At 34.4% G+C, this 14,302-nt stretch overlaps 1 protein-coding gene and 1 long non-coding RNA gene across 7 annotated transcripts in view; both read right to left on the reverse strand.

The window, feature by feature from the left end:
• PCDH9 (protocadherin 9) overlaps positions 1-14,302 on the reverse strand; it is a 908,561-nt gene that overhangs the window by 104,985 nt on the left and 789,274 nt on the right. The gene's annotated exons all lie outside the window — the stretch shown is intronic.
• On the reverse strand, positions 761-7,145 carry LOC116551159. Its single transcript, XR_004268738.1, has 2 exons — positions 1,036-7,145; positions 761-1,004 (listed from the first exon to the last, which is right to left on the reverse strand). It is a non-coding gene; the product is annotated as an uncharacterized LOC116551159 (long non-coding RNA).

The raw sequence follows: 14,302 nt of genomic DNA on the forward strand, positions 1-14,302 counted from the left end.
CAGGTTATCATACAAAAAGAACAATTGATTAGAGAAAGAAAGATAAAGGCTGAGATTCTGCTGAAACCCCTGCAACGTGGAAAATGCTTTTCTAATTCAGTTTAAATTTGGCAGTGCTCATGGGTCCATTAACTATCATGAAAACTGCAAGATGACTAAGTTATCTAAAAGTAGAATATCTGATATAATTTAAGACTTGCCTTGAAGTCAATTTTATCTCTTAGAAAGTAGACATAAACAGAGGCATGCTTACTCCTGGCTTAATTCTGATAAATAAGGAAAATACTGATGCTTGTTTATGTGTAAGTGATAGGAACCACTGGAAGACACAAGTTTCTCGTCTTTGAAATAATAAAGAAAAGAAATTATTGTCAGACAGAAATGTGGGGGTGAACAGAGACCAACATTTCCAAGAATGAAAATGTAGTTTTATTGCCAGAATTTCTAAAAGGTAGGAACAATAAAGGAAGGGGGAATTTCCAGAAGTGGAAATGCCATAGTACAATTAAATATAAAGCTGGTAACGAAAAAGTAGGGTACATATCTTGCAAAGAAATTGATTTCACAAGGAGGTTGACAAGTTTGGAGCTATGAGTAAAAAAAATAAAATTTACAAAGAATGAATCAAGCAAGAATAGAGGAAGGGAGGGAGGGTATGAAAAGACAATAAATACAATTACGATTCAAGGTCTGAATCATTCAGCTTAAATATGCCACTGAAATTCACAATGTAATTGTAAACATTATAATTTACGTATGCTGTTTTAGTGCATTTTTTTGGAAGGAGGGTAGAACTAAATAATCTTTTAATATTTTTACTCACATCTTTATCTTCATGCCTTTTCCCCCCTTTCCTTTATAGGTTAAGTTTCTATCACATTAAAATATACCTACTTCGCTTATGAGTTTTGTGTGATTTTTAATGTGAATTGATGAAACATTTCTGCTTATAACAATACTGTAAAACCAGATTTATAATCCATCCTCCTTCCATTTATTTATCCCTTGTATGCTATTTAGATGTTATGTCTGTACAATAAAATTGTTTTTAAAAAAATTAATGATATTTGTTTTCATCACAGAAACCTGGTAAAAATGGGCTGATATTTGCATTTAAGCAAATTTACTGATCCTAAATGGATAAAACTCAGTAAAATCTGAAAGGAACAGATAATACAGATAGCTACTTTTTGTCTATTTCCATTTGCTCTATTTTTTTCTTTCTTCTCCTCCACCTCCCCTTGTTTCAGTTATCTTATTGAACACTCTGCTTATCACTTCTTCACTTCTATTTATTATGCTTATGTAAAAGATTTAACCAGAAGCCAGTTTTCAAGATGTTGGTTGCAATAAGAAACTGTTGCAAATAACTGGTGGTTGCTGTGATAGCCAAATTTGCATTTGCACAGTTTACAAATACATCTTCCTTTGCAGAGATACTTAGCTATGATTGAACAAACCATTTTACACAGTACATTTCCTCCTAAATACATAGGTTGTGCATGTGGGCACTGACCAAAGGATTTCAAGGACAACATAAAATGTTTTTATCCATAGATCCTCTGAACATAAAATAGATTATTTAAATGTTATAAGTAGAAGGTGCCAGTTATTCATCTCCCCTTGGTCTGAAGGAGCAAGGAAAGTTAGATGTTGTTATTACATTGCTATAGTGGGTGACTGAGCATGAACTAAAGGCTGCATTAATGATGCAGTGATTTTACTCTGGCTTTAAAAAGGAAAGGTGTAGGTGTTCATATACAGGGGAACAGAATGTTTCTCCTTGTTATCATTAGTATATGCCTAATCTAACCATAATTTAAGCCTTGTAGTCCTATAAATGTGGTGACCGTATGTCTTGGCCTCTCCAGGATGGAGCTGGTTTATAATGGTTAATCTAGAGCAATTATTATTAGTGCCCCGCTTTACTCCTCCAATTGCCCTAGTTTGGAAGATAAATTACATGGAGACATTATGTATAAAGGGACTGATTTGGAATGGGATGAGTCAGGGAGGAGGTGATGCTGGAGAGAGATTATTTTAATAGTATTATTATTTTAGTTGGCTAAAATATGTTCCGTGATTTTGTTGCCAGAGTGCTGTATTTATGAAGAAGTTAGCTGACTGTCTTGCTGCTTTTTGCATGCAGGCTTGTGAATAGAAAAAGGTACAATTTGTTTCTCTCTCAGATAGGAAAAAAGAGAAGAATGGCTTCTCCAAGCAGTGCTGGCCTTGGATTAAGCATCAGATTAATGCAGGAGAAACACATGGGCTTTGGCATCAGATGAATGTGGTTCACCTTTGTTCTGACAAGTAGCAGCTGTGAGACTTGGGCAAGTTTTAATTAGACTCTTGCCCTAAGCCCCAGATTCCTCAGCGATGAAACAAGATGACTGTACGTACACCTTCCAGAATTGCTGGGAATTTTGGAGACAATATCTGTGATGTGCACAGTCAATGTAAAAACTGCTCCTGTCACTGTTAGGCTATCAGCATACATCAAGCACTACTGACAACTAGTATTTACTATTCGCTTCCCATTTAGGCTTGATGTAGGCTCCTTCCTTTCATTATGTAACATAATCTTTAAAAAGTAATCATTATCTGTTATTTACCCATGAGAACATTGTGACTCAGAGAATTTACCACACATATTCATCTTCACGGGGCTTGTAACTTGTCAAATCAGGTTCACAGTTTGGTTTGTTTAAAAACATTGTTATATTCTTAATCTCCGCATTACTTAGGACTTAAACTCTCTAAAGATGACCTGGTGTTTTCATTTACCACTGTATCATCAGCACCTGGAATGGTGCAAAAACAAAACAAGAACAAATAATGGAAACAACCATAAGCATTTATGACAGCAAAATACTTACATATTATCTTAATAAATGCCAGTAAGTTGTAGATTCCCTTATCCTGTTTTGCTCTGATGTTGTCAATTTTTTGTTTCAAATACATATGAGAGATTTTTTTACCTACAGAAAAATTTCTATTTTCTCTGATTCAGCAAAACCATATACAGTGGTTTAGAAAGAAGCACCCAAGAGGCAACTAAAGAAAGCAGTGTCTTAGAAAAACAGGGTTTATGTGTTCATCTCAGAAACAAGGCACATATCTCACTTACAGCCTAAAAGATACACTTAAAAGCATTAGAGGGTAAAACCTTTCCAATGGAGCAATGTCCTACTACTAAATGACTTTCATCATTTCTCCTCAGAGATGGGAAACTTTTCAAAGTTTAAAATGCTAGCAATACTAACAAAGCAATGAAAAAGGCAGCAATAAATATGTTCAAGCGTAAATACATCTGAGAGAGAAGAAAATGTTCCAGGAAGAGGATTAGGAATGCTCCCTGACAGAATCTCTTTCTTCTAATCTATGCTCACTCTTGCATGCTAAATACTGTGTTCAATAAGGGACACAGGTTTGGACTCACTAATAGAGAGACTTTCTTTGTTATTCTAAATGTATTCTATAACTCTGTAGCAGAGAAGAACCAATTGTGTGGCCTGGCCTTGGGCAGCATTCATCCCATTGCAGTCACAGGGGAAATCCTGAGAAGGGGGCTCTTGTTTTTTAATGTTGTTGCTGTAGCTGTAATTTTCATGTGAGCATAAAACTTAATTTAGAACATTTCAGTGCATCATAACTTAAACATCTCATTGAGACATCTACAACATTCATAGGAAGATTGCTTGGAGTTTAACTCATTACAATGTATTAGATATGATCTAGGATTATCATTGATTTTTAACATTAAAGCTTATTATGTTGATAATTTAACATAAAGAGCTGTAATCCATCAGTTTTGGTATTTCTGACATCTCTGATTGTTTAGCATAAAACAAATTTTTATTTTTGTAGCCACTGGAAAAAAATCCCTCTGATGGCTCTCTTTACATCTTTAAATTACATGTCCTTTAATAGTATAATGTAACTTCATTTAAGTAGTCTATCATATTTCTGTATTTTAAACATTGTTAGAGAATATAAATCAGGTTCACTAGTGAATTATGTGATCGAGATAAACAATTCTGATTTTAAGCAAAATACAAGTGAAAATATCCTCAATAGAAACAAAGTTTGATTGGCAGGGATCACTTTTCAAGGGTAGAGAAGCAGAAGGAACTTTGTTATGATTACTGAGGAATTGTCTCCATTCACCATTCCTCGACAGGGACTACAGAACTTCCATGTTAGTAAATGCAGCATAAAAGAACTATTTGTTTCTGGATATACATTTTCATAAACAGGAGGTAAGGAAGCTAAAATAATGGAGACACATGGATACACTTTGGCTTATATTCCTTTAAAAATTGGAAATGTTAAACATAATTACAGTCTTTGGTTTTAGTTTGTTTTACTTTCATTAAATAGTAGAACCTACTACAAACATTTGGATAGCTCCTTATGAAAGTCTAATTGCTTTGAGTCTTGAATAACGAAATGCAAATGCATGTATTATTCTCTTCTTCCCATCCCTCACTGCTTTCCCCCACTCTCTCTTTTTGTCCCTTTCGTCTTCTGCCTTTTTTTTTCAACTAGTAATTATGGAAGTCACGTACACGAAATCACTGAATAGGCTTAAGTTAAATGGCATTAGGTAGTAAACATTTTCCAGCATCAAAATTACTGTTTCTGTTTCACTTGATAAATTTTTGCTTTTAAGATTTTTCTGGGGAAGAAAAAAAGTCTGCACTGATATATAAGGACAAAAATATTCCTATTTCTAAGGCTATAGAAACATATTTAGGAGATTCTGTGAAGTAAAGCAGACAGTATAGACATGCTTCCTATGTCAGGATTAGGCAATATAATGGAAAGAATATATAAAAAAATAGAATCAGAGTGCAGCGAGAGAGAGGAAGAGATTTAAATAAGGATGACTATGTGTGGACTGGATTGGGTAGAGGCGGAGAGATTTAATGCTTGAATTCATACAGACTTTGATAAATGAAAAAAAGGAGCCAGGAAGCCAACATAAATGTTTATAAATATAATAAAATAAATGCAGGGTGTAAGATTTAAAATATATGTCAATGGAAAAACATCTTTAACATTATTTTCCCTTACTTTGAATTGCATGGTCATTCAAACATGATTTAAGCATTTGCTGTATTTCAAATGCTAGAGATTGAAATATAGCAAATATATTTACATATTTAGCTGTGCACTAATTGTTCTCCTCCCTGCTTTTTTCCTATGAAAACACATTTTGGAATGCAAAGGTAACAAACTATACTTCCAGGAATTCTCTTCCACAATTGGGCTCACCATGAATGCTGTAAGTTTTATCATATTTTCTACATCTGGACATTATTGCAATCTCTGACTTGATCTCTTAATCCCTAGGTGTTCCTTTAATTTGTCACCTGCACCAAAACTAGATTTCTCTGACATATTCATCCCCAAAATTGAAAGCCACTGGATTAAGAAAACCAGTTATTATAATAACATTCAAGTGTAGACATAGGCTCATGGGCAATCTATATATTCAAGATTATCCCATTTTTATTGCTGAATCATGAATTTGAGATGGGAAGCAGAACATGTTTGGAACATCTGTGTTCTCATCTATGGCATTCAACAACATCAGTACCTAATACTTTAGCTAGTCCCACTGGTCTAAGTATAACCCTCCCTGCCCCAAATCCCTAGTAGACACATATGCCTACTCCGCATTCTGAAAAGTTAAACCTGGCAATCCTATTTTAAGGTTCCCAGTAGTCACCTAACAGCAGTGAGAAGCAGCAGCAGGAAAGAATGAGCTTTGTCTGCCTTTCCCCTCTCCTGAGCAGATGGTTGGCTAAAACTCACTTCACACGGGAAATCAATTTTAGATTTTTAACTTGGATATAAAGTAACAAATATAACTGCCAAGTAAGAGAAAAATAGCCTTTGTGTTTATTTTTATCTGTTGTTATAATTATGGAAAGATAAAAATAGAAGTGTATTTCTGAAGTCTTTTATGTTTTTTTTTAAATAAAGCTCAATGGCAATTTTTAAAATGACATCTTGAGGAGGGCTTCAAAGGAGAAATGTAAGTCTCTATATACAGATTAGCATCCTAACATCGATTTACAGATATCAAACCTATAGCATGTTCTTAGGTTTTGAAATGGTTGAGAACAGCAAATTATATTCATATACAACTAATGAACAGTTAGATGTAATCCCACAAGTAATGCTGAACATTCCTGAGTGGCCACAGGAAACTACAACTTATGCCAATGTCACTTTCTGATTATTTGGATTAGTATCATGGACATTTTTAGGGCCAGATGTTACTGTTCAAAATGAATGATTTCTCATGTTCCCGAAAGCGGAAGACCAGATATTTGGAAATGCTCCAGCCATGGCAGTCTCACCTAAATCTCTTGCTGAGCAGGTTAGCTCCTGCAGGACAGAAATGTTGCTGAGTATAAGGCTGCTATGAGGAAAGTGAGAAGCTGAATATCGCTCTCTGAATCAGGGGACTTTGGAAGAGATTATGACTTAGAATCACATCATTCTTTTTGCCCTACAATTTTAATGTTGTCAGCTATCATAGTAGAAGATAAAATGGTGATTTTTTTTCCACCTAAGGAAGATACAATATTTTTAGTTATTTTTCTTCCTATAACTCTGTTACCAAATAATCTGAAAAACTTCTAAGAAATGGACTGTATCAATAATGAGATGTTTTGAAACCTACATTTTCAAAAAGAAAAATTACCTAAGTGCTGACAGAATTCTCTCAGCAAATTCAGCACTTGTTTCTGTTATTCCTCATAATGGTAACAAGTGAATTTTCAAAGAAGCAATTTCATCTGTATTATATTTTATTTCATTTTATCTTTGATTTTGCTCTTAAATTTCTGAAATTTATTCATATCATAGGAAAAGAAATATTTTGTACTTCTTACTGGCTCCACAATTCTACATGATGGCTGGCATCCAATATTAATGGAGGCTTTCTTTAAATGGGATGAATTGGATAATCACTTATTGGTGCAGTGGCTTAAAATATTTTTGATTTTTTTTAACTTTGATTAAATGTTATAGAAAATTTTCTGAAATGCAGACTGTTGTAATTTTGAGGATTTTGAAGAATTGTACTCTGTATATATATATATATATATATATATATACATGCATATACTCACCCTGTTGCCCAGGCTGGAGTGCAGTAATGTGACCACAGCTCACTGCAGCCTCAGCCTCCTGGGTTCAAGAAACTCTCCCACCTCTGTCTTCTAAGTAGCTTGGATTACATGTTGCATGCCACCACACCCAGCTAGTTTAAAAAAAAATTTTTTAGACATGGGGTCTCACAATTTTGCCCAGGCTGGTCTCAAACTCTTGGGCTCCAGTGAGCCTCTTTCCTCAGTCTCCCTAATTACTGAAATTAAAATACTTCACCCAGCCTTAAGAATTATAATTTTGAAGATGTTTGAATTTGATCACTGAAGATAGACAGATAGACACATAGATGATGGATAGATAGATAGATAGATAAATAGATAGACATCCTAAAATAAACACCTTGGAGGCAGTAAGACAAATTTAGTATGTTGCATATAAAAATGGATTTATCTTGTGAAATGTTTACAACTTTTACCATGTAAGGTCAACCTCATCTGAAGGTTTATATGTCAATGTTGATCTAGACAGCTACTTATGAATGTACCAATGGCTAACAAAATCCAACATTATTCACTAGGATGGGGGCGCTGCTCCTATATAAATGGAAATAGCATTCTGCAAACTATTTTCAAGGCACTCAAAACTATTTTCAAGTCACTGTTCCTTTAGAAACCACAAACAAATTCTAATGATCTACATGAGGAACATAAGAACATATATCAACTAATTATCTGCTGTTGACCTTTTCATGGGAGAACACACATATAAAACTGTCAAGCCTAGCTTGAAAGCAGACATTAATGTTTGGGATTTTGTAAAAGTTACACTCAAAACTCAGAGTTACACTACATTAAGAAGAACATCTCTGACTAGCCCTTTCCGTAGCAGAAATGTAAGACAGGCAAGGACAGAAGGATTTTTCTAGAACACATCATTCTTTGGATAGAGGATTTAGTTATTTCTATTGCTACTCCATTTATCATAGTATCCTTGAAGTCACTCTTTAACTATTTATACATTTAATAGTAGAGTATTTAATCTTAAAGACTTTATTCTCCATCAGCTGCGATAGATAATTAGTAGCCTGAATATAAGATACAGTCAGATAATTGAACAATGTTATTAACACTCTTTTTTCCTCAGGCTAACAGTCTGTCCATACCAATACTAGTGTCCAAACACTTGTATTTAATTTTAGTTGTTTCTATTTATTTTAGTTACTTTATTTGGCCCCTTCCCAATTTTTGTCCTTCTGCTAATTGAGTAAAAATAACCTGGCATGACTTTGAGTGGACTGGAGGCTGAATGTGGAAAATTGCCCTAGATGTAAAAAATGGTTTTTAGGGAAAGTTAAAGGCACTGCTTGAGCTAAACAAACACACACAGGAAAAATGTTCATTATTTGCTGCTCCTATACATGAATAGGTATTTTCAATGGAGTCTGTAGAGATTCGGATTAGCAAGCCTTGTTACTGTTAACAAGCATCGTATACCTATTTCCAAGTACCTTGTTCTGCCCCTTGACACCTACCCATTTGACTTAAACTGTCAAAGGCAAGGAATCTTACCAGGAAAAAAATGCAAATGCTTCTAAATAATTCTCTCTCTTATAAGCTTCAGGCTACTGTTTCTTGATTGTGTGTGTGCGTGTGTGTGTGTGTGTGTGTGTGTGTGTGTGTGTGTGTGTGATGGTCTCACTCTTACTGCCCAGGCTGGAATGCAATGAAGTGATCTCAGCTCATGGCAACCTCCGCCTCCTGGGTTCCAGTGATTCTCGTGCCTCAGCCTCCCGAGTAGCTGGGATTACAGAAATGTGCCACCATGCCTGGCTAATTTTGTATTTTTTTTGTAGAGAGGGGATTTCTACTTGTTGGTCAGGCTGGTCTTCAACTCCCAAGCTCAGGTGATCCACCGTCCTCAGCCTCCCAAAGTGCTAGGATTACAGGCGGGAGCCACTGTGCCCGGCCTGTTTCTTGATATTTAAATACTCAAGTTGTTCCTAAAGAAACTATAAAATAAAATCATTGCAATTCTAATAGCTTTATAATTAAGATATGTGTTTTTCTATGAATCTCCCTATACATATGTCACAAATTTAATATATAAGCAACTGTAAATATATATATATATATATTTCTTTCAGATTATATTGTCTAAGTATCCTCAAACTTCAGACTATTTTTTGTTTGAAAAATCTGTATATATTGAGCTATAATAAATTGAAGAAAAATAAATAAATATTTGTATGACTATACTATGCATCTACGACAGAGGGAAAATGAACAAAAAATGTATGGCCTCTAAACATTTTGGCCAAAGTAGCTCCTGAAGCAGCTTCACATGCTTAGTTTCAAATTTTAAACTGGTTACTTTGGTAGGTTATCTTCAAATGTGGTTATTTTTCTTTCTTATATAAAATTCTTATCTAGATAATGAATATATATTTTTTCATTGAAATACCTGGAAACCCAAAGAAAAAAAATTACATTTATATCTTAAAAGATTAAAAAGAAGACTACACTAGAAAAAAAATCAAAGACGAGACATGTTTTTTATATAGTTCATTTATTTTCATCTCTCTCCTAACACTTTAAATTTCACTCTGCAATTTGGAACAGATTTGATCAACTTGCTTTCATGTGTCAGTGTTTTTCATCTGCAATGAAAATAAACAAATGGGTTTGGTTTTCTACAAAATTGTGGAGATGCTGACTTAACTACGAAAGTTATTTACTTTGGCATATGTCACTTTGTACAGCTCTTACAGAATAAAGTAGTGTCTGGTGATCCAGAGTTTACATGAAATTGTCTTGTCTGCTTCAGGTTCCTCACATTAATAAACTCTCTTTTGACTAGGAAAGAGCATAGTTCTTTACAACTGAACGCTTTCATTTTAGAAAGCTTAGGAGGTATGTATTACTTTACGATGGATCCTAAGGTAGATCTTATTTTAACTTTATGGAAACATAAACATGTTTACATTGTGCAGTTGAGCTCTGTATGGCCTATAAAAATAGCTAATGAAGTCCAGGAGTTAAAGAAGTTTAAAGGCTTATAGTTTTTGCTGGATGCTATTAAATACTGCTGAAAATGTGGAACATATGTTATTTCTGAGAGATAAGACTTGCTCATGTGATTAAATTGCTGATATAATTCTTCTCACTATAATTTGTTGTCAGCTTTGAAAGTATAATATTTCAACATGAAAACTATTATGTCATACTTTTATTTTGCCCCCCAGATAATAAACAGATTTGAATTTTAAGAATAAAATTGTTACAGATGCATGAACAAAGCAAAATGGATATCTGTTTTCCTGTATGAAGAAATAAACTGACAAAAATAAGACAAAAAATAACATCCGAAAGCACAAAAATAATGTACTGTTAATATAACTAGCATTGCTCAGAGGAAGATATTCATAACATCTTAGCTATAGATACGGTGTTAATAGATCAAAACCTTGATTCTGAAAATGTGCATGAGGGAAACTGATGAGATTAGATAGAGGCCAATATTATATTGGGGTTAAATTTTTTAAATAGGCAAGATGAATACATTTTAGATGCTAATTTTGTTTTAAAATGTAGCATTCTGATTAATGTTATCCTTAAATATTAAACCAAACTCAGTTACCCTCCAACATTTTCTCACCTTCCATCCCTCACCTTTCTAATCCCTTTACTATACTTTTGTTATTCAAAAGAAAATATCTGTGCTATGAAATAAAAGCCCAGGAGAGTGTTTATAATGAAAACAGTATTTGCTAAAATATTTTCCCCAAAATCCATCTGTTCCTGAAATCATTTCAGGTTCATTAACCACCGACTCTGTATTGCCACATTTGTGTCTATATCATAAGTGTCATCTCTTCAGGAGTAAAATTCATTGCGTGTCAATTCCTACCAAACACAAATATATACTACTACAATGTGGCTAGGTAGCATCCAAACAATGTATAACAATCATTAGATTATTTTGCTACACAATGTTCTACCTTTTGCTAAAGAGTGTTCTTACATTCCCTTACTCTTCTGTCTTTTTTAGAAACTGCTTCCTGTTTCTTTACTTCTTTCTACCCCTACTCAACTAGAAATAATGAAAGATACATATCTTAAAGGAAGATAGGTAAGAATGTCAAGAAAATAAAATAGAGACGTGTAAAATAAGAGAAAAATAATCATAGGAAAAACTCAGATACCTGAAAGAAACATTATTACCTTACCTAATGCATCTAAAAGATAAAAAAATGAAAAAGCATAAATATAAGTTTGTTATATTAATATACTGGGAGGTTACAAAGTAATTCATAAGAATTCACATAGTATTTCCCTTTTCAAAAAATAATAAAAAAATTGTTAGAAAAGACGTAGTGTCTTAACCCATCAAAATTTTTCCTGATTACTGTCACAAGTTTGTTATTGGTTTCCCTTGGAATCTTAGACTACAGCAAAACATTAACAGTTGTGAAGCCAGAGGAATGCCATATTACTAAATCCTAAATGTTGCTTCAGTGAATTCCAAACCGTGTTAGTATATTTTACCATTTTGGTGGGATAGGAAAAGAAGAGGGGAATTTTTTTTTATGGGCACTCTGAATAAAGTATAACCTGAGTATTCTGAAACCGTCTTCTCTTTCAATGGTAGCAATCAAACTCCAAAGGAGATAACATCTGGAGACTATTAGTCCATGTGCCCCAGGAATATGGTGTATATCATTAGCCCATGGAAGAAAGCTTACAGAAAAAAAGGAAAAGAAAAACTTACCTGAAAAAATACCAAAATTCCTACATATTCTGCTTCAGATCATATCCAGGACCCCAAGAGCCTACCATACAGGCAGGAGACTTCAAGATGTAATATCAAGCCCAATGTCTTCCAAAAATCTAATTTAATACTTTTATAAATGTCTAAATGAGAGTAATTAATGCCCTAAGATAGAATGTTATTTTCAGAAGTCAACATTAATTATAATGCACATTGCTCTGAATCTATATTAGTTTGCCCACTTTGACAAGCAGGGCTTTGCAGCAGGGAGTTTTATCACGGGATATGCTTAGTGTAGGTCAGACATGCAGGAAGACCAACAGTAATCCGACCTGGATGGTGGAGGCAAAACGCATTAACAAAGTTGCAAGTTTCATACTTAGAATTTTATCTGTAGCAATGAAATAGATAGTCTGGCTTCTAGGTTGCATTGGTCAGAATGAAGAGAATGAAGAGGTGACTGTGCTGAGCTTTGAGTGCCAAAGAGAGAATTTGTTAGGAGAAATTATTAGGAGACACATACTGAGAAAATTTCCTGAATGATGTAAGAGCTTAGATCAGCAGCAGAAAGAGATATGCATCCCAAGGAATACAAATGTCATCAAATATTTTAAGTGTTACAATGTTATGAAGTATTGGACTATTTCTGTATAATCCTCAGTAGGACAAGTGGGTGATGATGCTGAATGAATTTTTTTTTTATTATACTTTATACAAGTTCTGGATATATGTGCAGAACTTGCAGGTATGCTACATAGGTACACATGGGCCATGGTGGTTTGCTGCACCCATCAACCGTCACCTACATTAGGTTTTTCTCCTAATGCTATGCTTCTCCTGGACAGGCCCCAGTGTGTGATGTTCTCCTCCCTGTGCCCGTATCTTTGTTCAACTCTCACTTATGAGTGAGAGCATGCGGTGCTTGGTTTTCTGTTCCTGTGTTAGTTTGCTGAGAATTATGGTTTCCAGCTTCACACATGTCCCTGAAAAGGACATAAAGTCATTCCATGGTGCATATGTGCCACATTTTCTCTATCCAGTCTAACATTGATGGGTATTTGAGTCGGTTTCAAGTCTTTGCTATTGTGAATAGTGCTGCAATAAACATACATGTACATGTGTCTTTATAGTAGAATGATTGATAATCCTTTTGGTATATACCCAGTAATGGGATTGCTGTGTCAAATGATATTTCTAGTTCTAGATCCTTGAGGATTCACCACATTGTCTTCCACAATGGTTGAACTAATTTACACTACCAACAACAGTGTAAAAACATTCCTATCTCTCCACATCCCCTCCAGCATCTGTTGTTTTCTGACTTTTTAATGGCCACCATTCTAATTGGTGTGAGATGGTATCTCACTGTGATTTTGATTTGCATTTCTCTAATGAGCAGTGATAATGAGCTTTTTTCATATGTTTTTTGGCCGCATAAATATCTTCTTTTGAAAAGTTTCTGTTCATATCCTTCACCCACTTTTTGAAGGGTTTTTATTTCTTGTACATTTATTTAAGTTCTTTGTAGATTCTGGATATTAGCCCTTTGTCAGATGGATAGATTGCAAAAATTTTCTCCCATTCTGTAGGTTGCCTGTTCACTCTGATGATAGTTTCTTTTGCCGTGCAGAAGCTCTTTGGTTTAATTAGAACCCATTTGTCAATTTCGGCTTTTATTGCAATTGATTTTGGTGTTTTAGTCATGAAGTCTTTGCCCATGCCTATGTCCTGAATGATATTGCCTAGGTTTTCCTCTAGGATTCTTATGGTGTTAGGTCTTATATTTAAATCTTTAATCCATCTTGAGTTAATTTTTACATAAGGTATAAGGAAGGGGTCCAGTTTCAGTTTTTGCATATGGCTATCCAGTTTTTCCAGCACAATTTGTTAAGTAGGAAATCCTTTCCGCATTGCTTGTTTTTGTCAGTTTTGTCAAAGATCAGATGGTTGTAGATGTGTGGCATTATTTCTGATGCCTCTGTTCTGTTCCATTGGTCTAAATATCTTTTTGGGTACCACTATCATGCTGTTTTGGTTACTGTAGCCTTGTAGTATAGTTTGAAGTTGGGTAGCATGATGCCTCTAGCTTTGTTCTTTTTGCTTAGGATTGTCTTGGCTATATGGACTCTTTTTGATTCCATATGAAATTAAGACAGAAATAAGTTATTTGAAACCGGTGAGAACAAAGACACAACATACCAGAATCTCTGGGACACAGCTAAAGCAGTGTTTAGAGGGAAATTTATAGAACTAAATGCCCACAGGAAAAAAGAAAATTGACACCCTAACATCACAATTAAAAGAGCTAGAGAAGCAAGAGCAAACAAATTCAAAAGCTAGCAGAAGACAAGAAATAACTAATATCAGAGCAGAACTGAAGGTGAAAGGGACATGAGAAATTCTT

Source organism: Sapajus apella, unplaced genomic scaffold (assembly GCF_009761245.1).
Source record: "Sapajus apella isolate SASKATOON/1434 unplaced genomic scaffold, GSC_monkey_1.0 scaffold9, whole genome shotgun sequence".
Classification (NCBI taxonomy): Eukaryota; Metazoa; Chordata; class Mammalia; order Primates; family Cebidae; genus Sapajus; species Sapajus apella.